The 27,460-nt window shown below is 34.4% G+C and overlaps 1 protein-coding gene across 4 annotated transcripts in view; it reads left to right on the top strand.

The window, feature by feature from the left end:
* The window catches only part of LOC118200281 (insulin-like peptide receptor), a 529,147-nt gene that overhangs the window by 174,927 nt on the left and 326,760 nt on the right, over positions 1 to 27,460 (top strand). Inside the window, exon 1 of one of the 4 annotated variants that reach the window (XM_085818479.1) lies at positions 25,844 to 25,997. The exons of the other annotated variants lie outside the window; for them this stretch is intronic. The gene's annotated coding sequence lies outside the window, so the exon portion shown is untranslated. Of the gene's footprint in view, positions 1 to 25,843; positions 25,998 to 27,460 lie in introns of those variants that run through there. 4 annotated transcript variants of the gene reach the window in all.

Raw genomic sequence — 27,460 nt, forward strand, 5'->3', positions numbered from 1 at the left:
TCCAAAAGGATATTTCTGTTGAAATATGATACCTAAAATTTTTTGCGATTACAATACTTTCTTTACTTCGTTCAAAGTAACAATTATTGTTAATACCGTTTTTTTTTGGGGGGGGGGGTTAATAAAAATAAATAAATAAATAAATAAAAATTCACAAAATTTTACGATCTAGAACTAAACAGTTTAAAAGTTCAAGCAGAATAAGTTTTGTCTTGTGACATAATAAGTATTGCATGATATCGCTGTGCAAATAAAAGAACATGCGTTATCTCTTTCGTCATTCTGACAATGTAGCTGCAATAAAAATGCGCGAAAGTGAATGGTGAACTCTAGAAAACCACGAGTTGGGTCGTTCTGTTATGTTTTTGGACTTATATGTGTGTGTGTTACTGTTGAAGTTACGAAAAGCGTTAATGTGCACATTACCTAGCTAATCTGCAGATTAACTGATTTGGTAAGGCGGAAAGAGTTTTTCGTATTTTACCTAAGTAATGTGCAGATTAATCTATCTGCAGAACAACTGATTTTAGCACTTTAGGATAACATATAGTTGTAGTGATTTTTGTTTTGTACATTTGAGGTGCTGAATTTTTTTTTTTTCTTATAACGCTTTTTTAATATCCTAAGAAGCTTTTCGTGAGAAGGTTATTCGCGGGAAGGTAACATCTATTATAATAACTGTATAAAGAAAGCAGAAATTTTTATTAGATCTTTTGATCTTCCGAATTGCCTTTATTGTTGAAAGGTAATTAAATAGCATTCGCGTGATATTACTAATATAACTGATTGTTTTCCTACAAGTTACATAAAAACACGTTATAGTAAATAATCAATACAGAAAGCAAAACCTGAATATTCAGATATTTTTCTTCGATTAATTTTCTCGCACTTAATGAAACATTATTATCAATGTATATATTTTTTTCGCTTCAAAATCTATTTGATGATATGAAATAGATTGTATTAAGTAAGTAAAGTAATCACGTTAAACATTTTTGTTTTTAAAATCAAAGTGATGACTTCTGATAATTTTTCATTGTATTAAATTTTCTCAAATTTATTTCATCTAACTTCAGTAAGTAGTAGCATTGCAAATAGCTATCGCAGTTTCCTAATTCAGATCGAAAGAGCTTATTTCTAATCGTAAATTATCTTTATTAAAAAAATATCTGTATATACTTCTAGCTGCGTTTAGTAACTAGCTATTAACTTGTTGTCGAAATTAAGTATTTTTACCACAATTTTTGCAGCATTTATAAGTTTTATTTATTAACTCATTTCGAGAGAATCTGGTACAGGATCGACCACCTCTCTTTAAAGAACAAAAGTATTCTGTGATTTCGTTTTAAATTTCTTACTAAATCCTAAGTAAGTTATTGATTCTTTATTAAAATAAATGGCCTCTGCAAGCTGTTGAACTTTCGATTGAAATGCATTAGAACTTCGTGTTCGTGGAATAGAGAGAAATTTTGTGAATCGAAAGCTAGTAAGCCACCACTGGTTTTCTGTTCGCAAACTTTATAGCTCCTCTAGCGGTAAATTGAAGATGGTAAATTTTGTATTTTGAAAACAGTGGAAGATTTTACAGAGTTTGTGGCAAAAATTGTGAGAAGAGCGTCATCGATTAAGATACTAAAACCATGTGCAGAAAATCAAGATATTCCTCTCTAAGCGTTTCGTCATAAAACATGGATCAGAATTTTTAAAAATGTGAAAAAATGTCTTTGTTGTTTCTTTTAACTTGGTTATTTCATTTCCTCTTCATGACTCCAAAACAGAAATTTTTTATAATAAATCTCTCTAAGTTGCTTCATTCCAAAATTAATCCATACCATAATATTCTTGTATAACGCAAATGACTCAAACCCTTACATAACGTAGTAGCCAATACTAATGTCCAATTTCGGAACCGAAACTTAAAATTAACCAACCAAAGCAAAGCTTATAAGGTATTTTTCCCGCCTTCTTAGCCTACCTTCGTGGTGTAGTGGTCTGCATGCTGTGCGCGTGTTCCAGAGGTCCGCGGTTTGATTCCCGGCGAAGGCGTTTCTCATTTTTCATCTTGCCTGCTTCCTAAAATAGCTAATGTCTCTACAAGCTTAACAGAAATTATTTTTTTTTTTAAACTGAGTTTTCGTTTTAGACACGTGGCATTCCTTTCCTCGCTTGCTGCCCTGCGAATATGTTCCCATTTATTTTTCTTTTAACAATTGTATTGTGATAACGGTGTTAAAAGGCACAAACAATGTTTATATTCTTTCTGGAACAGCAAGAAATTAATAATGCGAAATAAAAATCAAGAAGGCCCCTTGTTCAAATCTCGGAGAAGGCGTAGATGTAAATTATCTGTCCCTTCATAGGAAGCAGCGGTGGCCAACCTATTAGGTGCTTCCATAATAAAAGTGACCACCGCTTCCGGCCTCAGTAGTGGCCAATTCCTAAATGGCTAGTGCTGAAATGTAAAATATGATGATATCCAACAAACAACTAAGTATAACATTGCTAGCTGGTGAATAATATTTTAATTGGGAAATATACTGATTTTAACTAAGAACTGACCATAAGAAATATTTCTGTAGAGTTTGTCTCACACATACAGTCACAATGCGCTTCGATAAGAGATTGCCTGGGGGGAAACTAATTATCCATTTATATCATCCTGCTTAAGTTCTTGTGATTTCTGGCTAAAGCTGCACTTCGTTTATTTTATTTTTGCACCGTATATATGCAAGCAATTAGACTACGAAATTGGTCACAAGCTGAGTTTGAATTTAACGATAGCTTGGGGCAATATTCTTCCTGTTATTGAAAGCACTGTCGATACAGCTTGCAAATAAAGTAATAGAGACTTTCAAAAGAAAAAGTGAAACAATTATGTAAATTTTATTTATTTTAAATAGCATATCTTCTTTTAAAAAGTCTGAAAATTTCAACTTCTACCACATGCAAAGCCACTTCCGGATTATGTGCGTCCTCCACTTATTAACATGGATAATCGGGAGTTACTTTCCAAATCTCAGAATTTCTATAACATGACCATTACCGTCAGAAGTATGAGTGCATGAAATTTAGTTACTAGAGCAAAATATTTTGTATTTTATGTACTTCCTAAGATATTGAAAATTCTGTATACCGGGGCCTAACAAGAGACTTAAAGGGGCGGAGAAAGGATACCAGTCGGAAATTCTTATCGCCCCCTCTGATTTAAATTATCGTTTTTAGAGGCAAAGAAGAAGGGTGAAGTAAATAAATATAGATGTTTTTATACTCTATGCGTAATTATTTATTATGGTAATATTCTACTGATAGTAAGAAAGACTTCTTTGTCAGATATTGAAATTAAGTGCATCAACAAAATTAGAGAAAAGGGGATCGTTTTCCTAGAAGCGGGAAAAAAAGGCGAGATTTCTTTAAAGTACTCCTTGACAAGTGTAGATTACATGCATAATTTAATGGGATTCTGGAAATGTAACCTGACCAAACATAGCCAGTTTTTTTACGTTGTAGTGTTCAAGAGCAGCTGCTTCATCTGAGGGACCACTTGCGTCTTTTCCAGATTACTCGTAAACTGTTACGGGGGGGGGAGATGAAGAAGTCTAAAAGAAAAAAGATGTCGTGTCAAAATGTACCCCCCTCTTCATTCGGTTGTTTCACCTGGCAGTGTTGGTTTCAGAATTATGTGCTTCGTAGCGTATATTCTTTCATTTTTATGCGTATCACGTTTAGCGGAATGACGAGCTTATGGTGGGTTGAAGAACGCATTTGCAACTGTTTACTGCAGGTGTTTGGAGAGAGCTGCAGCAATAACTTTGAAGCCTGAATTTCCGAAACATGGACTTAACGAAACATAAGGATAGTGACAGTTTTTTCAAATTCATTTCGATTAGAAACGTTTCTTTTCTAGCAACTGATTCATGAATTCCATTTACTTCCAGTTGTTGCAAAAAAACAGCTACAGAATGTCACCAAATTATGTGTACAGTTTTAGGTAATAAATCAGTACTATAGGTACTAATCGTATGACTCTGTTAAGGTGTGGTACCGAAAGAAAAGAAAAAAAAAAAAAAAAAAGACTATAACCTTCAAGAAGCAGAGCGCTCAGGCCGGCTTACAGATTTTGATGAAGCCCGTCTGCGAGAATTTGTGGAAGAAGATCCGTATGCAACTACTTGAGAGCTTGCTAAGGTGTTAGACGTTAATGCCATGTCCATTAGTAGCGCTATGCATCGTATAAACTTGACGTACAAGTTCAATCGCTGGGTACCGCATGAGCTGAATCGAGCAGATAAGGACAGACGTGCTCGGGACTGCACTAATCTGCTCGAATATCAATGCAAGGACAGAATTCTGGACTGGATCGTCCCTTGAGATGAAAAGTGGATTTACTTCAATAATACCGGCCGCAAAGGGGGTTGGTCTGCGCCCGGTATAACCGTCGGCAGCGTCGCGAAGTGCAGTTTGACTAACAAAAAGTCTTGTGGGATTGCCGTGGTATTATCCACAAAAAGTATCTGTTAAAAGGTAAAACCTTCGACAGTAACGTGTACAGCGAGATGCTAGTCCATGTGGACGCTGCTATCAAGGAAAAATGTCGAACTGAGCTCTGGCACAGAAAGGTAATGTTCCATCAAGATAATGCAAGAACACGTGTCTGCATTAACCGCCTGCTCTCTGTATGGACGGGAATGGAACCTTTTGCTACACTCACCATAACCCCGATGTCGCTCCTTCGGACTTCTAACTTTTTTCACAGCTGCAGCTACATCTTGGTGGTGCTATTGTCTATTCTGCACTGGATGTCCGAAATGAGGTTGATCTGTTTTGGACTCGTGGCCACCAATGTTCTGGTTCCGAAGGCTTTGAAAAACTACCAAAACGTTGGCAGAAAATCATAGATTTGGGTGGTAACTACTTACCCGCACTAAAAGTACTGCTTTCATGTTTTTTCCCTAACTTTAATAAGAACGTCTTTTGGCAGAAAACTTCCGTTTCAACCAAATATTAAAATACTTCCCTTTGTAAATGCGCAGCTCTTGGAATATTTAAAATGACGTGATGGAAACACTGTAATTGTACCTCTGAAGCAGTTTTAGAAGAAACGTGTCCAACTCCCGACTTTTAAAGCCGTTTGTGTGGCCTCCATCTTATAACTGAAAAATGAAAGGATGAGCGAATACGATGTTGAATTTAAACTGAAACCTAGTAAATAAAACTGGATGAACTAACCGAATTAAATTTAATTATCTGCATATGCGTCTTTTTAATGTTTAACGAATAAATAGTTTCAAAGAATAACAGCTTTTAAGTTGAAATTGAGTCACTCTCGTATTATCAGCAGTAATTTAACTCAGGAACTCTGTTTGGGCAAAGTAATATGATCCGTAAAAAACAAACGACATTAACTGCCATTTTATTCGAGAGCTTTGAGAATAAATTTTGCGAAAACATCAGCTGTGTTTCAATATATTTCCTATTCCATTTCCGTTTGCCATCAAACTTAGCAGTAAGCTTGTAAATACTGAACTGTGATCAAGTAAGCAACATGAAGAAAATTTATTCAAGCGGGCTTTTTATAAATTGTACTTATTTAAATAAAATTTCCAAAACTTCATAAGCATTTATTTCCTGTTTGTGACGTCTCTGCCCGGAATTATGTATATTTGTGAACAATTATTTTTTCCGTGTATAAAAAATAAAATAAGACGGAAGAATTCAATCGGATGCATTTGATATGACTTTTTCGTATTCGATATCATGTTTGTCAGATTAGAATGAAAGGTACTTAAAAGAATGGTTAGAATGTTTGTATAAAAAGCATATTTTCATATTTTTTCTCAGTAAAAATTTTTGAATTAAAATTTCTAACATAAATTTATGTTAACCCTGATATAATTTTATTGTGTTGTCTAGCTTTTAATGTATCTTAGTTGAGTCATACTGCTCATAAATTAATGGAAGCTTCTATAGTGTGATATTTATGTTATGAACAGTAAATTAAGAGGGACATAACAGGAGAAAGTTTGAATTTGATCCGTTTCTGATATTATAGATCGATATTTTTACAAACATATATATATGTATATATAAAAGATGTTTTGTGTATGTAATAAAGTATGTGTGCCCGAGACTAGGTCTATAGAGACGCGTTACAATATTCCCTATAGCTTATTACTATAGTCATTTACTTTAAAATAGGCATTTTACGGTCATTTTCTCCCGCCTGTCTTGCTTCATAACCAGGACAACGACAGCTGCAACTGATGGTCAGATTTTCTAATTGTTGGTTTCTCTAGTTAATTTTTGTTTAGCTTGTTTCGCTTTATGAAAAGCGCGCGGATGAAGGCTGATGTGAACTATAGTTTGAGATGAGGTTTAAAAATATATATATATATAAGTGTTGTGTGTCGATGAGGACACGCGGTGTGATCAGAAATGAGGGAGGGAGAAAAGACATAGAAGTGCATATTTTAATGTAACAGTCTGTATTGCTGTCATTGTGTATTTGTCTAGTCTAGATAATTACAAAGCACATATGAAAATTCCTTGTGTGCTTGGTAGTTTAGGGTCTAGAGCAGGGTTGGCCAAACTTCATGTCAGTAAGAGCCGCACGTTTGAATTCAGGAATGTTCGAGAGCCGCATCTAGATTTTCTAAAAGCCACAAGTTCATATTTACATCATTATAGAAGTAATGGAGAAGGTTTTAAATAGAAAGAAATCCCTGATAACTTTGTAAAAAGAGTGTAAACTAATTAATTACTTCTTTTTGAACACTGAATAGTTTTAGTTTACCACATTTCATACATATATTTTATATGCACAAGCCACACAAATTGACTACAAGAACCGTATCAAGCTAGCGAGCCGCACTTTGGCCACCCCTGGTCTAGAGCATTGACAGTTACCAAAAAAATCATTGAGTTGAAAACCCAATCTTGCCTTTTTAGATTGTAAATGTGTTTGGCTGCCCCCAAAAATGTTAATAACGTTTTTTTTATTTATCATAAGCGTGTGAAAATATACGTTGTCTGTACAAAATATATATAAATTGTATGTATTATGCGTGTAAAAATATAATTAATTGCTGCTAATTTTTAAATGTAACAAAATAGAGGAAAACTAACAAGATTTCTTTTAAAATTAAGAAATGTGAAAAAATTGTTCGAACGAATTAATTACTTGTCGTGAATAGAGTTTCTGGTTAAAAATAAAGGCGTCGAAAGAACACTGAGGGAATACCGTCTCGAAGACGGTTTAGAACTGAGAAATGTCAAACTCGGTATCTCAGCAGGGACCAATCAGTGCAGCTGTGAAGAAACAAAAAGCCATTTTCATACTTAATGATAAGTGACGAGAATAAATACGTAAAATGTTTTCCCGCAAAACTTTCGGATATCTAAAAACGTATGCTATTTAAACTAAAAACTTTCAGATTAGAGGTCAAATGAATGTCTGTTAAACTGGATCGCGTTGAGAACTTGTTCTTTATCACAAGTCAGAAAAGCTGTTCACTTTGGTACTTTCTACCGAACATGGAAATCATATATGATGCAAATTTGCAGTTTTCTGGAAACCGGGCAGCAAGTATTTATAAAATTCGGAAATATGCACTTCATTGAATTTTGGCAGATTAGGTGACGAAGTCACATTCTCCAGGCTCCTTGGGCATCGCCCTATCCTGTGTGTATCATGTGTAAAGATTTTAGCCATAGTTTTTATAGGCATAGCATTGGAAATGATAAGCAATTGAAATTTTTGAAATAGTTAGGTAACGTGAGCTATTTTTGACGTGAATGTATAAGGTATTTCTCCCACTTTCCTAGCGTCCTTCGTGGTGTAGCGGTTCTGCACGCTGGGCCGGTATTCCAGAGGTCCGTGGTTCGATTCCCGGCGAAGTCGGTTGCTAAGTTTTATCTCTCTGGCTTCCAAAAATCTAATGTTTCCACAAATGAACCAAGAAGAATGTCACTGAATTTCTGTTGATTCCCTGTGTAAATGGGCTGGCACTTTCTCAGCTTACATTGACAAATACTTTTGTTAAGAGACCATATTAAGAGTTCTTTTTAGCACCCAAGGTTGTGCATGCGCTTCGATACTTACTGGAATTCCGGTTTCTATTACTATATTATAATTATATATATTTCATCACTTTGTCGAGGTGGACGAAGGGTCGCAGAACAGTATGTCAAAGCCCGCGATATGTTTGGTCTAGAAGATATTGGCTGGGTCTTCTTAGATAGGCATACTGAAAGTTCCCAAACGATTTTGATTTTGACTAGATACTAATCGTCATATAGTTTATTTTTAACTTTGCCAGAATTAGAGATACGTGGTAATAATTTGCAACGCGTTCAAATGCGCAAATGGAAGTTCCTCTTCAGGTATTTGTATAGGAACTCATAAAGCTCTGCAGAAATTCCTGTAGAACTGTGTACACAATAAGATAGTTTTCTACAGAAGTACTTCTATAAAATTCCATAGAAGTATTTGTAATGTTTAGCAGAACAAAATTTTATAGAAATATTGCTTTGCAAATTCATATAGAAATTTTACAAAGCCTTTATAGAATGAAATTCAATAGAAATCTGAGTTTAATCAAATCTAAGTTTTAGTTGCTAATGCAATATGTGGGATATAGAATAGAAAACATAAACACCTTTTACTAATAAGTGTTGAATCATTTTTTAACTAGAATTTTCGTCTTATCCCGTTTAGCGTAAGATTTTTTAAACTCTTAAATTTTTGTAACATTTTGTGCTATTTTTTATACAATATTGCTAATATAATACGAAAATTAAATTTGTGTTGTATAAGCAGCTTAAATTATGAAAATATAAAACCAGTTTAAAAAAATTAATTAAAAGATTGTGTTGTTAATTATAAGGTTTAATTCTTGAAATTTATGCTTTTAATTATTGTGTGTGTACCCCAGAAAAGATTCTTAATTTTAATTAAACTTTAATATTATTTTAAACATATTTATTTTTTATTTAAATATTTTATTTCTGAAATTAAAATCAATATTTAATTTTTTTATTAGGGAAAAAATGTATGTCTATTTCGAGAAATTTTATCCCCCTTTATGTCACAGATCATTTCAAGATATGGGTTTAAAACTCTGTTCGAAAATGAAAAATACAGTTTATTGTTTAAAGTCCCACAGAAAAGTTTCATTGATTTTATAATGCTTTTAAGCATTCAAAAGCGTTTATTCTATCTTTTATAGAAAATCAAAGCAAGGAATCTTGTTTAGGAATTCTTTAAAATTATATCCAAGTTTTCTGTAACCTGTATCTAGAATTCGATTAGTTTATTATATACACATTATATAAGATTTTAAATCTTTAGGAACTATACAAATTTTTACAGCATCTGTGCACAGATGTCTGTATAATATCTAGACTTATCTGTATATAATCTCTATACATAGCTCTTTACAAACTCTATCTAAATGATAGAATTCTGTAGAAGATTTTTGGCCTAAATTACAGAAAAGTAAGCCATAATTACCTTTTGAGCAATATAATTAAGTTATTAAAATCATTACAGTAAGCGAACCGGAATAAAAAGATTTTCCGGCTTCATTTCACCATCTCTGATAAGATCGTATCATTTCTCTTTTTGTAGGAAACCATTCACTATGTCAAGGTCGTTCATGTAAGGACGACTTGCAATCCTTCACCTTCCCTTGCGAAACGCCTACAAAACTGAGGGTCTTCTTTATATGCCATTTACTTCAATATCGTTCTTTACTTCATCCTCCGGACACACTCATGCATTTGCTATACCTGCAGTGTACTTATTAATTCATGACAACTGGTATACAGCTTGCTATCTGCAAGCTACACACGGCAATAGTGGGAAAAGGAAAGGGAATTTACTTCATCCAGTATGGTGAGCTTCACTGTACTTAGTATTTGGGTCTACCACGCGCTTTTAATCATTATTAAAATGGTGATTTTATCTTATTCTTTATCATGGAATGTATTTTCGCCTTATCTACGCCGTTCCTTCTTTTGCTTAACAGTTTATTTGCTTTAAAATCATTTTGTCTCAGGTTTTGTCTGGGAAAAAAAGCAGAGGATCATATTCACATTCGACGTCAATTTTTTTCGTAAACACCTTACAAAAGCGACGCGATAATCAGTCTGTCATACCCATTTTCAAGACCGTTGCTGTTTAATTTCCCATTCTCGACGAATAGCCTAAGTACATTTAATGCATCTGGACTGTTACTCTGGCTTGGGTCTGAAGTTGAAGAAGACATAAGGGACAGCAATTGAAATTTTTGAAATAGTTAGGTAACGTGAGCTATTTTTGACGTGAATGTATAAGGTATTTCTCCCACTTTCCTAGCGTCCTTCGTGGTGTAGCGGTTCTGCACGCTGGGCCGGTATTCCAGAGGTCCGTGGTTCGATTCCCGGCGAAGTCGGTTGCTAAGTTTTATCTCTGTGGCTTCCAAAAATCCTAATGTTTCTACAAATGAACCAAGAAGAATGCCACTGAATTTCTGTTGATTCCCTGTGTAAATGGGCTGGCACTTTCTCAGCTTACGTTGACAAATACTTTTGTTAAGAGACCATATTAAGAGTTCTTTTTAGCACCCAAGGTTGTGCATGCACTTCGATACTTACTGGAATTCCGGTTTCTATTACTATATTATAATTATATATATTTCATCACTAAAGTAAATAAATTACTAATTTTTTTTATTAAATGTTATTTTTTAAAGATCCCGTAATTCCATTCGACTATTCCTTATTGCATTTCTGTGCATTAATATTTTGACATATATGTGATTATATTAGAGACTTCCAAAAAATCCTTGATTAAACTTTGCATAAACTTATAAACTTTTTAATTTTGTACTTATGGTGGAAGTTTACCATATTTAACCAGATATAAGGCTAAAGATTTCCGATGATGCATTTAAAGGTGATTCGCAGATCTCGTATATAAGGACAACCTCATATATTTGAGTTTCATGTATTGAAAGTGTGTTATTAAGGATAATTAATTAGATGGTTCTCTACCAAAATTTGAGGTAAAAATGAGAGAGTTATATATATATATATATGTGTGTCTGTAGAGTCATTGGGTTATTTTTAAACAGGAGACGTGAAAAATAAGCAACGCCCTCGCTGGAACTCGAACCTGGACCTCTCGAATACGCGCTGATTGTGCTAACCGTTATACCACGAAGGCATATTTGAAAGAGGGAGAAAGAACCCCTTTTAAAGGGCGACTAGGGATTAGGGGACTCAGTCGCCAGTTCCTGTTGGTGAAAAATCATCATTCATCACTTTTAGTTCGGGCGTCACTGTAGAGTGATGAAGTTATTTTGAAGCAGGAGGTATGAAAAACGAGCAATTATTCCCTCACCGAGACTGGAACCTGGACCTCTCGAATATTCATCGTGTGTGCTAACCGTTACGCCACGAAGGCATGCTTGAAAGAGGGAGAATATATATATGTGTGTGTGTGTGTGTAAAAGTTAAGGGAAAACGATAGAAATAAATGGTTTTGAGACCATAACCGTTCATCTACGATTTTAGAATGGCATTTGTGTTTGTGGGACCATATAATCGGTCCAAGTGATTTTTCGGAGGGTGGAGGGTGGAGAATTTAAATACCTGTAAATTACGCTAAATACCTATTCAGATGGTTTGAAGATACTGCTTTTCTATATTTAACAAAATAAATTTTTTGCCTGTTATATTTTTTTATTATTATTTGGCATTTCGCACATAAATAATTTTGTTTTTTGATTAAAATTTGAAATAAAATTATTTGTCAGTATTTGTTCTTCTGTCTTAATTTGGTATAAGTCTAGATGTTCAGTTGGTACCAGTGATTCCATATTAGTGAGCATGCTGTCATTCATCTTTCTTCAATGAGATTTAAGACTTCAGAAACTTTGAAGATTGCAAAACATAGTTAAAATGTTCAATTCGTAGACTTCATTCATCAGGTTCTGAGTCAATCATCAGGTTCCAGGTTTCACAACTCTGACGATCGACATCTATATTTTTTATGTAATAGAAAATTATACAGATTTTATTTTCTCTAACAAATGATAATTAAAAGTGTAACACGAATTGGGCACAAAATATGATGATTTTGAAGTATTCGTTTCGTTGTAATTCTGAAATTCCTGATAATTCTTCAGAATTCTTTATGATTCTGAAGTTTGAAAAATTAATTGTGTAATTTTAGAACTAGAAGATTAAACTGAGAGCTTTAATAATTTAAAATACCAAGCACAAACAATAACTTTAGGTGCAAGTTAAACGTTAAGTATGGAATTTGGACTTGAAAAATAAGCAACTATCAACCTTACATTCACATTAGTAGAGGAAACTGTCGCAGGTCTTTCATCGTCCACCATGAAGTATAGAGGTCGGTGTTGGATTTCTTTGAAAGCTTTCTTATAAAGCCAGTATCATTCTGACATTATCCAAGGATATATATTTAATTAGCTTATTGTAAGAAATATAAAAGAGATACTTTCATTAAAATTTTTTTTTCAGGAAAACTAGTTTTATGTTATATTCCATGGTTAAATATATTAATTCCACCTTTGTAATAGCCACCTCCTGCGACAGAATCGACTGTTTGACAAAATTGCCAATGTTCAGTAGCTTTAAAAAATTCGGCCATTAGTAGATTTCATTCAAACCGCTGTGAAGATTACTGCCAGAAAAGAGCAGCTTTAACCTCTGAAGTATAGCATCAACGTATGTGGAATAGGACTGTTTTCAAAAGCTCTGCGCAATTTCAAAAATCTGAAAGCTCTGCGCACTAATGGTCGAGTGAATAAGCAGCTGAATGCTTCTAGTTCGTCCTAAATGTGTTTCTTAATGAATGAAATGGCTAGATGAAGTATTTCCAATGAATAATATACATGTGAACTATTTTTCAGAAAACCATCCGTGGAAGCCTACTTTCTAAAGCAGATATTCCCAGCATGCTTTTCTGTGGCTAGTTAATCAACTAACTAGTGAAAGTTCTGTTTAGAGTGTGTGGTAGAAGAAAAGAGAAGTAAGCGCAACTGGGAGATTTCTTTCCCATAGTCGATATGTTCTCGGTCGAAACTGGGTTGGGATTAGGTGTAACGAAATAGTAAAGATGTACAGGTTGAATGTTATCAAATATGTTTATTTCAAACTAATCTTTATATATATATATAAGTGGCTAAAGTGTGTGTCGTCGATAGTTTATTGTTGCTACTTGGAAAAATGAGAGCGGAAATTAACGTTTCCGCAGTTTTTAATAAATATCTCGGCCGATTAAAGTCGTACGAAGATGAGAACGGTATCGATGGATTCGGAGAATTTTTTGGAATCCGAGGATACGCGTCTCGAATTTCAACTCGGCGCCGTTCCGTAGATATTCGAGAAAAAAGAATTTGGCATGTAGCCAAATCCCTGTAATAGGGAAAACCCAAGAAAGAAAGTGGAAAACGTAGGGAAAAATTAGTTTTTAATTAATATCTTGGCTAATTAAAGTCCCAAAAAGACGCGAATGGTCAAAATGACGTGCCTGCGGAATCCAACGCTGTGTTTCGCTAAACTCGGGAAGCCAGCCGTTTCGGAGGAGATGATGTTACTTCACTCCATATATATATATGCGGCTTAAGTGTCTGTTTGCCGCCGATAGTTTATTGGTTGCTTGCGTAACCGTACTAGCCAACGGGGTGAAGTTGCCACGACACAGGGTTGCCGTTTCAGTTGAGACGTAGACAATTTCCTGTAAAACTTGCCTTTCCTATGACCATCCATAAGTCTCAGGGCCAAACACTTAAGCGTGTTGGCATTTTTTTACCTCGCTGCCTGCCCTGGGTAATTCAGTTTAAATTAGCAGTCACCTTTGCACAAATCATTTTAATTGCAATTTATAATATCTAGAACAGCGGTCATTTAGTATGACCGCCGGGTTTTCTAGTAGTATTTTATTTATCTTGTAACGCACATTGCCATTTTATTTGACTGGATCAAACATACACATGCAAATTGGATAAAACTCATTTTAAACGTAAATGTACGCGTTCTCATCATGCGATTTGCTGTTGCTATTTTAAATGTAAGGAAATATTTTTGCAGCATCAGTTAGAATTACACTGTAACCATATTTCGTGCTCAAGGTTTCTGACCAACGAATATACTCCTAGTTGCGAAACTGACCAAACGATAGCGCTCAGGTATGCAGTTATTTGAAAATTATGAAATGCGTGGCAACACCAGATAGATCATTTGATTCTGATAAGAGAACTTGTTTCAGACGAAAATGGCTGCGTTTTGAACTCTGTTTATTGGTAACTCATATTTCTATGAACATGCTGCAACTGTAAATTAGTAGTTAGTCATAATAAATAATAGGATAAATTTATTTTTCTGAGAACATTTGAATTATTTCCTGCAACCTGGATTTCTGCTCCGAAATAGAATGACCTGAAAATCGCATCGCTCCTTGTCCCATGTATAATTAATTATTCTCGCCTTTATCCGCCTTTTCAGATTAGGATAAAAAACACCGCCAACATAAAGCATGTGAAATGGGAATTTGAATCAGTGGCTGCACATCAGCGTTGTCATTTCTGTGGTTTATTTTAGTGCGTATGACGAAGAATAATTACATTTAACCGTCTTCATATAGTCCAAATTTCCCCAAATTTATTGCCATTCTTAAAGGGAAAGGTTTCTGCATGTGAGTGAGGGGACTTTACTTGAACGTCTCATGTTCTCATGAGTTCGTATTTCTAGGGAAATAGAATATTGCAAGGCCAGCTTATTGTTAAACTAAAATGTTAGGAATTCTAAATTTTTTTCCGTTTAAATTGTGGTTCAGTTTTATAAAAAGAAATACCAAAGCTCATCTTATTTAGGGCTCTGTCTAAAATTTTAATTTATCTTAAAAATTGAGAAGTACCGGAAGCAGGCTCCGGCTCAATTTAAGCACTGATGATAGATGAAATTTGATATGAGGTATTTTGCTATGCATGTGTATTATACTCGGTTTAATAAAAAATATTAAAATAAATAAACTAGTTTTTTTTTTTTTTAGGAGACCATTTTTACCTGTTTTATGCTATCTGTTTCTTTTGGAGTGCACCGAGCCTAGCGTCGTGGTTACTTCTTTATTTTATGCTTGAATGATAAATATCATGTTGTAAGCGATAATAACTACATGGAACTGAAGTGTATTGTAATAGAAAAAGTAGTTTAATGATATTTAAGCATTGTCATCCTCCAGTATGAAATTAAGATCAAGCCCGTTGTTCAAAATACGAAAGGCAAGAAGTCATGCCTTAGTTTCATTACATCGTTACAAAAACTGTTTACTTGTAAGCATTCTTACTGGTTAAAATCAGACGCTCGACTGGACTTATTTAAATGCGAGAAGGAACTTAAAGTATTCGAATAAAAAAATTTGTTGTGTAGTTATGCTAAAGAAAATTATATTGTGTTAAATGGTTTTATTATATAGTTTTCCTTCATACACCATATCATGTTTTATTATTTTGTTTCTTTTTCTCACATTCGTAGATTTTAATTTAAAATATACTTTTCATGCACCATTTTGATGTATTATTATTATTTTATATGTTTTTTTATTTAATTATTTCACTTAATTAATAGTTTTTACTAAATATCTTGTATAATGGCATCGCACTCTTATTTTTAACAATATAATATAATTTTGTGGTAATTTACTATATTCGTTGATTAATGGCATAAATATGTGTACTATGTAATATTTATTACATATTATGTGGTATAAATATTAAGTAATAGAATTGTTAGGCTGATAAATTTAAATTTTGTTCTAAACTTTTTGATGATGTCTGCGTGATAACTGTTATTTTCCTCATATTGGCGTTACATTTCAGTTCCTCCACCACCCAAATGCAAGGAAAGAAAATATTAGTTGGAATGGATGGCATTTTATCGAACATGTGATTTTATTTTTATATTAAATCGTGCTTGCTAATTATGTCTTAACGTTTATTGCATTTATATTACTTAAATGCTACGTATTTTACTTGTATAGAAATTCGCACTAACTGTTTTCTTTGAAGATTTCACTGGGAGATTTGAAATATTTAACTATACAAACCTTATTTTTATTTCATTGCACAAAGTAAAGGAAGTATTGTAATCACAAAAAATTCTGGGTATCATATTTCAACAAAAATATCCATTGACCGCTATCGAATGCAATTTAACAATGTTTTTGCGTGACCTCTGTACATAAGGAGAGAATAAAGAACTCTTTTCCCCCAGACGAATTATAAAATTGATTTAAAATGGATTCAAAAGAGATTTTTTTTTCATGGCGTCTCTACGTACGTATGTATGTATCTGGCACAACTCAAAAACGAATAGCTTAAGAACGTTGAAATTTTGTATATAGGACTGCATGGAGTTGTGCAACTCCCTTTTTTGGTTGCAGTCGGCCGCACCAAAATATATAAATATATATATAGAGAGAGAGAGATAAGATTGAAGTAAATATATGAATTAATCGTAATAAATTGCAAAATAGTTGCGCAAAAGATGCAAGGTAATAAAATGATAATTTATTTACTAATGGATTATTGAGTATATTATCTCCTTTGAGAAAGGTGCTCACCAGCGGCCGAGCCGTAAAAACTGGTAGTTCGGTCAGAGGACTCAACACTGGTAGTTCGGTTCGAGGTTCGAATCCCGCGAACGGGCTGGCTGCATGGGTGTTTTCGTGGTTTTCCCCCATGTGTAACGTGTATACGAGCCAGTTTCCCTTAGAAAGTCCTCCACGAAGGCATCCTGCCCTTGGGCAGATAGCCCTAGTGTGCTTTGCCATAATTAAATACACCACACCTTTGAGAAAGGTAGTAGAATTTTAGTTGAACGAAGTAACTTATAAGCATTTAAAAATGAATTTTGAAAATATTTTTAAAATGAAATACCTAATATGAATTATGAAAAAACTGAAAATAGAAATTTAAAAAAATTAAAAGGTAATCAACAAATCAAGTAAGTATCGTCATTGATCGGAAATTGGTTGACTTTGCAAGGGGAGCAAACCAACTCCCGATCAGTAAACAATAATTAATAAATGCGAAGATGTCTCCCATTTATTAATTTTACTCAAGTAAGAATTATGTCAAACTGGTATTATGCAAATTGAGTTTAATCCAAGGAGGTAGATTTTAACTGAGATGAATTTAGTAGACTATATAGAATTCATTGTGAAAGTGGCAGCTCCGTTAATTTTAATTTTTTTTTTTTTTTTTTAAATCGTAATTTTAAATGAAATGTCCATTTTTTGCTACAAATTCCGTGCAAGGAATTCATGTGGTGTACACATTAGATTTTTAATATCTGCATTAAGGGCGTTAGGCTTACCAATTATATATATTATAATTTCTATGAAAATCCAGAGTATATTTGGTTCCTTTTTACAAGTCTTCATTTCTAATTCTTACTGCTATTCTCCATTATTTTGGAAGCCTGTAAGTATCGCTGTCGGGTAAGAAAGACTGCTTACTTCTTTACGTTATGAAACACGTGTATAGGCCTCTCGAATGAATACTTAATGTATAAATTAAAACCTTGAGTTGGAAGGATTTTAGTGCCTTTAGTTTCGTTGTGCCTCGAAGCTAATTCTAAAATCTTATTTTGAACAATTTAAGGATTCCTTTTTTAATGGTGTGTGTGTTGACTATGCATCGGCAAATAAATCTCGATATCCAGATTATGCAGAATAAGTTTAAAAAAAAAAAAAAAAAAAAAAGTTCTTCAGATGTCATTTTAATATGTGAATTTACTTACGTGAATCTTAACATCATCATTAATTCGCTTCGAAGGGGAGGGAAAGCTGTTTTTCTTCCCTTGAGTATCCTGATATTTAGTTAGTATTTCATCACTATTCTATATCATTTGATAGGCATCTGAACTGCTATTTGTTTTTCAACAGCCTTTTTTTGTTCTTCCAAAAGTATGCTTTTAATTCTAGACATCTTTAAATCTCGTAATAGTAGATTCGATTAAAATGTACAGCATTTAGAATTACATTCAGACGCGTTTTGAAATTTTGCGATCGAATTTTTTTTTACCCCATGAGGCCTCGTCAGTGTTTCTCCTGTCCGCCCCCTCTCAACGTCGTCCGTTCCAGGTGATCGCCAACCGGAGATAGAAACCTTGGGCAAACTAGCTTTTGATCCGTCTCGAATTCTTTTGTTTTCTTACTTCCATTCGTATGAGTAGTAACGCATCGGAAACTGGTTTTTTCGCCTCCTTTGGTGGTCACTTAACCTTTTGTGTCTGCAACAAAGTTTTTCGTTGGAGCTTCTCATCCGTGGGAAAAGACTAACTAACCAACTATCTGATACCTTTTTTCGTCTTTCGTTCTCGCTTGAGAAGTCTGTAAATTGCTTTTTTGCTGGTCGCATTGACGAGGTTGTACACGTGTGTTTTTGCACGGACCTAGAACAATAGTTAACTGTTCGAAACTCAAGAAAGTAACAGGACGTTGGCCAATAGGACTGTTTCGGAATGCCAGTCTCAGAGCATGTTTTCCTCCTCCTTCATTGGGTTAAAGAGTAGACTATCGAATGGGTTGCATCATTATTATGTGTAATGACTGTCTTATCGCTTTCCTGGTTATTTATCCCTTATGGTAAATGGGAGCTACATTTTACTCAAAGTAGGATTTTAGTAAAATATGTAAAAGGCTGTTTTGGTCAAATGGAAAATGCCATTGCCTTCGGTATTTCTATTTAGATTGATTTTGCATTGAGCAGTTCCTTTTCTTCTCTAGTAAACTTTTCTGTGGTATTTAAAGGCATTCCTTCCTTTTGGTCTTGAGTGTAATGTTCAGTACATTTAGTTAGCAACTGGAAGATCTTCGGTTTGATTCTCGATATGATTCACGTTTGATTTTTCCAGATTCTAGCTGACAAGATTCTACAGTTGCACTTCAACTAAAAAAAGCTGAATGTTAATTATCCTCTTAGTGCACCAACCGAGCCTTCCTGCCTTCTCGTTTATCCTTTTAGTTATAGCGACCAAGACATCCAATTAGAAATTGGAAGGTCTTACATTCGATGCCCTGCGATGGCTAATATTTCAATATTATTGCTAAAAAAATCTCTAATGATTTTACACCTCTGTAGTTTTATGTAATGCATTGGGTTTGTGTGGTTAATTGCAATAACTTATGACATTATCCATGGAATATTAACTTTCAAATTCGATGATGTTCTTTTAGTCAGGTCAGGCTGGTACCTGATTAAGAGAGACGTAGGCTTCAGGCATAGTATTCTATTCTTTCAGGTCCACCAGCGCCAACCTCTTCCCTCCTTTTTTTTTTTAAATTGGGTGAAAAGACAATAATTATAAGAAAATAAGGATGAACTGCGGGGCTATAGGCTGCCGCTTTATGAGTCTAAATGATAAGTAGGCCCTACTTTTGGTGCCATGAAGTTAAAGGCTTTAAAACTGCATGATCCAGTTAAAATAAATCTTTGAGTACTTTCAAATAATTAAGCAAAAACTAATCTAGAGTATCGTCTATAAAGGTAATTTAAGGATTTCCCAAACACAAGATATGTATCAATTGTACGACAAATTAAAATACTGCCTCTGGAATTAATGCTAATTTTCATCCTTGTAATTTGTCCTATCAATGTTACGTTAATGATGGAAAAGAGAAAATGCCGAAATTTGTGATCATTACTTGAGAAGATGCATATAATATATCGTTCGCAAATACATTTTGACCGCTTCGGTTAACGTTTTTCAAGTTAGCCAACTTAGAAGTTCAATTTAGAATACTGATTGACTTTGAATACTGAATTATATATTTTCTGCCATAAGAGTTTATTCCGAATAGCAGTATCATTTAGCTCAGTAAATTGATAAGTTCTGATTATCATTGACAATTTCGTTATTTTTGGTAAATATTAGATTAAGTTTTTGATATTTCAGAAGGTCTCCGAATGTTTTAAGCCGAATACGTTATTTTAAACGTGAAAGAAGCAAGATTTGCTACGCATTTACACTAATAAAGAACTGAATTTGATCGAACTTGCTTGGATTTTTAGAACTTGGCGTGTGCGGTGTCAACATTGGTGCTTGGTGCTACTGTTTAAAATGCTAGGCCAAGGAAACAAAAATGCTGCACTAGCAGAAGCAAAGCGTAATGTGATAGTGTATTGTCAAAACTCTAGGAAGTGGGTGAGATAATACTTGCAATCGTAAGTTCTTGAAACTTAGCCAACGTCAAGCAAGAGCGAAGACGTAGAACGTTTATATAGCGAAATTGTTCCCTTACAGTTCAATGAACCAGGATATCGTTCAAATCAAAGTCACATAAGCCGGCTGTTGTGCTCTTTATGACTGTTAAAACGGTTGTGACCAATGGTAACAAAATGGTCATTTAATATTTTGCCTTAATTAAAGAGATATTGCTGCGCAACGAGAAAATTGGATTGCTCTTTGTAAAATCTTTGCATCCTATGATCAAAATTGTGCTGATTCATTCGCTCTTATCAGTATCCTCCTCATCAGTAACCCCTACTGAAGTAAACGTTCCCAATTCATTTGATGCTTTCTTTTATCCCCCTCATCAGAAATTTCTGCTCACGAAAGGCTGGATCTTTCCCCACGCTAATTGCTGTGAAATAATTTTAGAACGATGCACAGTGAAATGCAATTCTATTTTCAATCGCATGTGATTTACCTAAATTTGCCTTTTCGTATTTTAACTTTTAATAATTTTATAATTTAATTGTTAATAATTTGCCATGCGTTTCGCTGTATATTTGCCGAATGTGTATGGGCATGCATCACTTATATGTAATGAAAAATATATAGGAAACAATTAAACCAGTATAGCAGAGGATTATAGAAGAAAAATTTCAGTTATATCGCTCTTAAATTTCTCTTAGGATAAATAGCCGTCTTTCAAGTTGACAATAGATTAATTGCATTATCTATCATGAAATAATTATAGTGAACCCCCTAGTAGCAATCTTCTAAGGCGGCACTTCTGAAAAAGACCTGTATTTCTGAAAACGAAAACTGTTGTCCTACGATGGCTTCTTTACTCTAAATATTGGCCTCTGAACAACAAAGACTTGGTATTTAATATCCAATTCTTCTTGACAAAACCATGGAGCTGCTACCATTTGTTGTTCAGAGGCCAATATTTAGAGTAAAGAAGCCATCGTAGGACAACACACTTTATTTACATGAATAATGAATAAAAATATCACACAGGATATCATATTGAGCATCACACAGCAAATAACATATCAGCATCTCCCTACACTCGAAGCTCGAATGACGGATGTGTCGGTAGAAGAAACAGCTGCACCATCATAATTAATACGCATGCGTATAAGAAAAAACGTTCGCTCCCCTCTACCTAACAAAAACATTTTGTCTGAGCATCACACAAGGCTGACTTGCCGAGCTGTAAAATGGCTGAGTTCTGGTAGTTCAACATGAGTTCGGTTCGAGACGAATGGTCTGACTGTATGGACATTTTCATGTTGTTCCCATGCGTAACGTGAATACGAGCCAGTTTTCCGTATAAAGTCCTCCACGAAGGCTGTAGGCAGATAGCCCTTGCTTCCTTTGTAGTAGCTAAATGAACCAAACCAATTTGAACATCACCTCTCTGAGACTACTACATCGACAGAACCCCTAAATTATCTAGAACCATAGATAGTGGCGCTTAAAGAAGAGAAGATCTAGAGAAGTTATTACAATTTTTAGAATAGAGAAGGAGAATTAAGAGGTTACCGTTAGTTTGAATTACAATATTGATTTACGTATTTTTTATATTATTGCGTCGGTTCTACATCAGTCCATCTTGCATGGCCTGGGCAACGCTGATCCCGTGGGTAATTCGAGGCCCATACTCAAAATTTTGAGAACTAAAAACTTTCTGACCCAAACCAAAACCTTCCTCTTGGCGATCTTCCATATTGGATAAATGTGCACGTCTCTTCATCCTCTGTTGACGCAATTCCGCTGTGCTCTCTCCTATCGCAATAGCGTCAAAAAGTGTGACTGCTCTGGAAATGGGCACAAATAATGTGCCAAGTTGTTTGTGGTCGCAACGTGTTTACTGAAAATAAAATGAAGATTTAATCTGCCTCGGGTGCCATTTTCCTATTCATTGTGGATCGTCATTTCAGCATTCTACGCCATCAAAATTCTTGCTCTTTATTATGGATTCTACCTCTCTACGTTCTACATCATCCATATTGCAAAAGTACTTTTTTCTGTTATATAAATATATATATATAAATGCCTAAACCGTATATACAATATTCGACGTACGCTACTATTTTCTCTAACAGCAAACGATGAATTTAGGAGCTTTGAATCCATCTTCACTGCCAAGTTTTTTTTTTTTTTTTTTTTTCCATGTTCTGTCGCCTTTATTCTGAACTTGTCTGTGAGACTTGCATATTAATTTATCTTTGAGCATTATCAGGCATTAAGTATAGAATTAAAACTTATCCATCCTCGTTATTTCTGTTGATATTCTTTGCTTACGTACATTACATATGGACAAGAATAATTGTATTATGTTATAGTGCCCAGTCACTTAGAAAAAAGTAGAGAGAATTTGTGATGTTCCTAAGGACGATATCTCTTCTTTTTCTAAAAAGTAGAGAAAATTCTTGATGTCTCCCTGTCTTCCTAAGGACGATATCTGTACTTTTTTAGTAAGCAGTTTTGCTAAATGTTCTGTTTTCGTTATTTTAGTATAAGAAAATTTCGAGATTATCTTGCTATGTTTGGGCAGTTTAGTAAGTTTATTCAAGTATCAATGTAAAGGGCCTTTCAGACTGGCTTTTATCTGAGCTAACGGACTGACTTAGCCGACCCATCTCCAAAACCAGTTTTTCCCCAAAGGCAGCGAGTTGAAAAATCTAAACTCCACGCATAGAGGAGCTAGTCGACTCATGGAACTGACTCCGTTAGCTCAGATAAATCCCTTTATGAACACTCTTAATGGTGCATATTAATTCACGAAACAGATTTAAGATTTTAAAAGGAACTATTCAAATTTGAAAGATTTTGCAGAGACAATAATGATTATAAATACGAACAAAGATAAAACTGGGATTCGGCACTGAAACTCAGATTTTGGACTTTATATGTTCCCCCCCCTTATATATATATATATATATATATATATATTTTTCCCTGGCCAGTCTCATTTTTTTATCATACGCCCGGCTTGTGCCGACTAAGAGGATCGGGGCTGTGCACTTATAATAATAATAATAATAATTGAGAATATACGTATTTTTTAATTCACAGCAAAACATTCAGGGATTTGAATCATACAAATAAATATTGTATTGTAAACTTTCATCATCTGATTGGTAAGTTATCCGAACTCGATTGATCTCGATTCTAATGTTGATTATCCGAACTTTACAATTGTTTCAAGAGCTGCTGACTAACTTACAAGAAGTGAAAAGTATAATTATTATTTCGAAATCTTGCCTTTGCTCCTACCGCAGTACATTCCTTCATAGTTTTGAATGACTTCTTGTCTTCTTGTAATTACTATTCACTCATAACATCTAGAACTGCTATTGGACCAAGAATGAATATACGTTGAAAACGGAAGCAGAAACGAAACCAAGGAAGAAAATGGCTTAAAACCGTGATGTGAAGAATATTCGAAATGAAAACAGACGTGAAGCCGGGGAAATAAATGACTAAAGAAATAATAATGTTAAGAATATTTAAATTTCTCAAATCGAGAAATTTTTATGGCTTTCTTTACCTGCGTTGTAATGTAGAAGCACCGTAAGAGTTGGATGCTTATTCTGTACACCTTTACTTAATTCATTCATCAGAATAATCATCAGAATATTCGAAATGAAAACAGACGTGAAGCCGGGGAAGTAAATGACTAAAGAAATAATAATGTTAAGAATATTTAAATTTCTCAAATCGAGAAATTTTTATGGCTTTCTTTACCTGCGTTGTAATGTAGAAGCACCGTAAGAGTTGGATGCTTATTCTGTACACCTTTACTTAATTCATTCATCAGAATAATCATCAGAATATTCGAAATGAAAACAGACGTGAAGCCGGGGAAGTAAATGACTAAAGAAATAATAATGTTAAGAATATTTAAATTTCTCAAATCGAGAAATTTTTATGGCTTTCTTTACCTGCGTTGTAATGTAGAAGCACCGTAAGAGTTGGATGCTTATTCTGTACACCTTTACTTAATTCATGAACAGTCGGTGTGTTCATGAATTAAGTAAAGGTGTACAGAATAAATTATCAAGTAATTGTATAACGCTCTTCTTATCTCCTAGCAAATTTGAGTTTTTCGATGGTAAAGTGAAAGATATTTTAAAGTTATGTACTGTTTATAATGATATAATTGCGCTTCATATCAAATTTATCAAATTTCAGTATCTTATTAGATTGAAAAGCATAAATCTGCTCCAGTTTGCTGATGTGCCCCTCACATTAGAGATACGGAAGAGAAAACAAACAAAAATTCATATTTTTTAAATGAAAATCTTTGACGTATTAAATTCATTTTTAGAGATCTATCTCTATGTACATTTTTCACACACATGAGGCTGTTCTCCAGTATGTGTGAGAATGTGCTACCAAGTGAACAGCCGGTAGGACTGAAGCCACTTCCAGCAGTTACTATGCATAAAATGACTTATTCGGTTAAAAAAATCCGTGAAAAAGTGAGAGGGGAGAAGTGTAAAGCACATAAAAGTGTACGCTTTAAAAAAAGTGTCACATTTTAAAAAACACAGCGTATGTGTTTTACGCATTACACACATTTTTGCGCATTACACATTTACATCTCCCCATTTTGCTGAAAAATGTTTTTTAATGCTGGAAAAAATGTTTAAAGCCTAAAAATAAATTTTAAGTAACCTAAATAAGTAACAGAGCGTTCTTGAGTTGCTTGAAATAGTTATTTTTTACAAATAGAAAAATCGATTATGCGAATTGAAATACCGCTCAACTTATAATCAACATACTTCTACTTCTCTACATCGGATTTCAGGCAGTTTGAATATTTGTCACTCCTACAAAATTCAAAATATTGAGAGTTTATCACTATTTGCTCAACCCCGAAGCGGGTACTCTCATTTCTTCCCGCGAAGCTTGATAAGTGCTGTTCATTTTGAGTTCATGCAAATAAAGTGTTTTTATAGAATGTGCAGTATTTACCCATCCTGAAGGGCTGGTGTGTTCAATTTCTTTTCGTGCAGCTTGTAAGTGTTATCAGATTTTATGTAAATAAAGAATACGTTTATTTTTCCTTCTGTGAGGATGTTTCTGAATTAGGTCCATGAGGGAAAACTAAATAGATAAAATCCTCTCCAAAGTCGTCGTTTTCCCCTACGGTAGGGAAAAGATGAGTATGCATATGCCAAACGACTCACGTTGTTATAAGCTATCCAGCAGCCGAATGATGAAGTGTCCTGTTTACTTGTAGTTCGTAGCTTCGTAAATCCCATTTCCTCCAATCAGAGCCGGCCTCCGCACTCCATGCGACCTCCCCCTTCCCCGAACTCCGCGCCCTTATCCCGCACTCTACATTGTAGCTGTTTGTGTCTTCTTTTCCCCATTACCTCCCACCCTGGTCATATTATTTGGTTTCTCCATCGGGTGGGTTGAACTGCTAAAGATAACCATAACCGAAACGGAAAAGGATGAGAAAGTAGCGCTAGGGATTTTCGCTGAGTTATTATCTGGTTGCTTTCCCTTCCTCCTGGTTTTTATATTTACGACTGAAGTTGCAGATGTGGGATGGCATTTTGAAACAAAGCGCTACGAATGAAGTGTTGTTTATGACATTCATTGACTTCTTCTATATTAAAGTAGAATCAAAAGCATCCTGTCACAATGGATCACAGGCTCAGCGTATATCTCTAAAAAGAACTGAAAATTAAAATATAACATCGCAGAAGAAGAAAATAGGTTGCCATTTCTGGGTTAAGTATGAGTTTAATATTTAAGAATTTTGACATTCGTATGTTACAGGAATATTTTTGTGTCAAAGTAAGATACTTCAATGCATCTTCGCATTCCACTGTCTTCTGTATAATTATCCATACTTCATACTCGATCGCTGTTGGGGGAGGATAAAGATCATGACCTTTATTTTTTTATAAAAATTTATTTATAAAGATTCCTTTCCCCTGGCAGCCCAAAATTATCTCTGTGGACAGTTGATGAGGATAAGAGCGAAAATATTGCTAAATGGTCTCAGAACTGTGAATGGCAGGCAGCACTTCTCCTAATTTAGCGCAGTAGAGATGATCTTTTATCCTGCTTTCTCATCACGACTCAGAACAACCCGTGGACAGAGAACATTGAAACACTTTCTGAGCTGTTAATGGTTTTAATTCTGTAGAGACGTTATGGTACAGTGCCGCTTGATTAACGCGATTAACTAATCCCTTGTTGTTATCTGATGTATCAAAATCGTTTTAACCTGTAATTTATTTGCACAAATGCCAGACATTTGACCACTAGACCTTGATCTTGCTTCCTAATATTTAAGAACGATAGAATTAAAAGATAATAGTGCAATGCATTCGTCAGTATGCTCCTTACCCATGGACTGACCAGAGTTACTATGAATACAGACAGAAGAGTTCCTAAGTCGAATTTTAAAAAGATGGCCTTTCAAACAATCGTGCTCAGTCAAACGATGAAATAACGCCATGGCTGCAGGACGAGGAAAATCGAATAAACTGTCTTTGAACTAGTGAGACACTCCCAAGCTTTCCCTTAGCTTCATTTGATAGGTAGGAGGAAACATCTTCTTAAATTCTTATTTAATTAGGAGTCTTGCAGAATTAAAAGTCATACGGTTATTAGTGGTTTGTAGAATAATTGTTCCTTTTTTTGCAAAAAAATCGGCTCTTTCATTTCTCTTGTTAACTTAAAATAGTTTCCATGATAAATTACCAGTATTTAATTATCAATTCATTTCATACAGTATGTACTCTTTTAAGAAGGAAAATTGAATGCAAAATAAATGTGATGGTTGTACTTATCATAGTTATCACAAATTGTTGAAGCTAAATGCAGGGCTATTAAGAGTCATGTCTCCTCCCCCATCAGCCTTACATTTTATGGTAAGGGAGGAAAATTATTCTTTAAGCTTCGGCAAATAAATATATTCTTCGATAAGCATTAGATCAAAAATCATTACTTGCTGCTTAAGAGATAATGAATAGCGAAATATTCCCTTTAGTTATTTGTGTGTTATCTCCTTTAAAACTTCCATCTTTAAGCTTTCATTTGGTTGTTGTCTTCACGTACACGTTTTTGTTGCATTTCATCATCAGTGTCACTCGGATCATTCATTTGAATTTGAATCTAGTAATCTTCTGCATCAATTCTATCAAAACTGAAGTCTTCAGTGAGTGGAACAGATTGCTAGCCA

Source organism: Stegodyphus dumicola, chromosome 6, assembly GCF_044657685.1.
Source record: "Stegodyphus dumicola isolate Sdum_Otavi_A_Nest chromosome 6, ASM4465768v1".
Lineage (NCBI taxonomy): Eukaryota > Metazoa > Arthropoda > Arachnida > Araneae > Eresidae > Stegodyphus > Stegodyphus dumicola.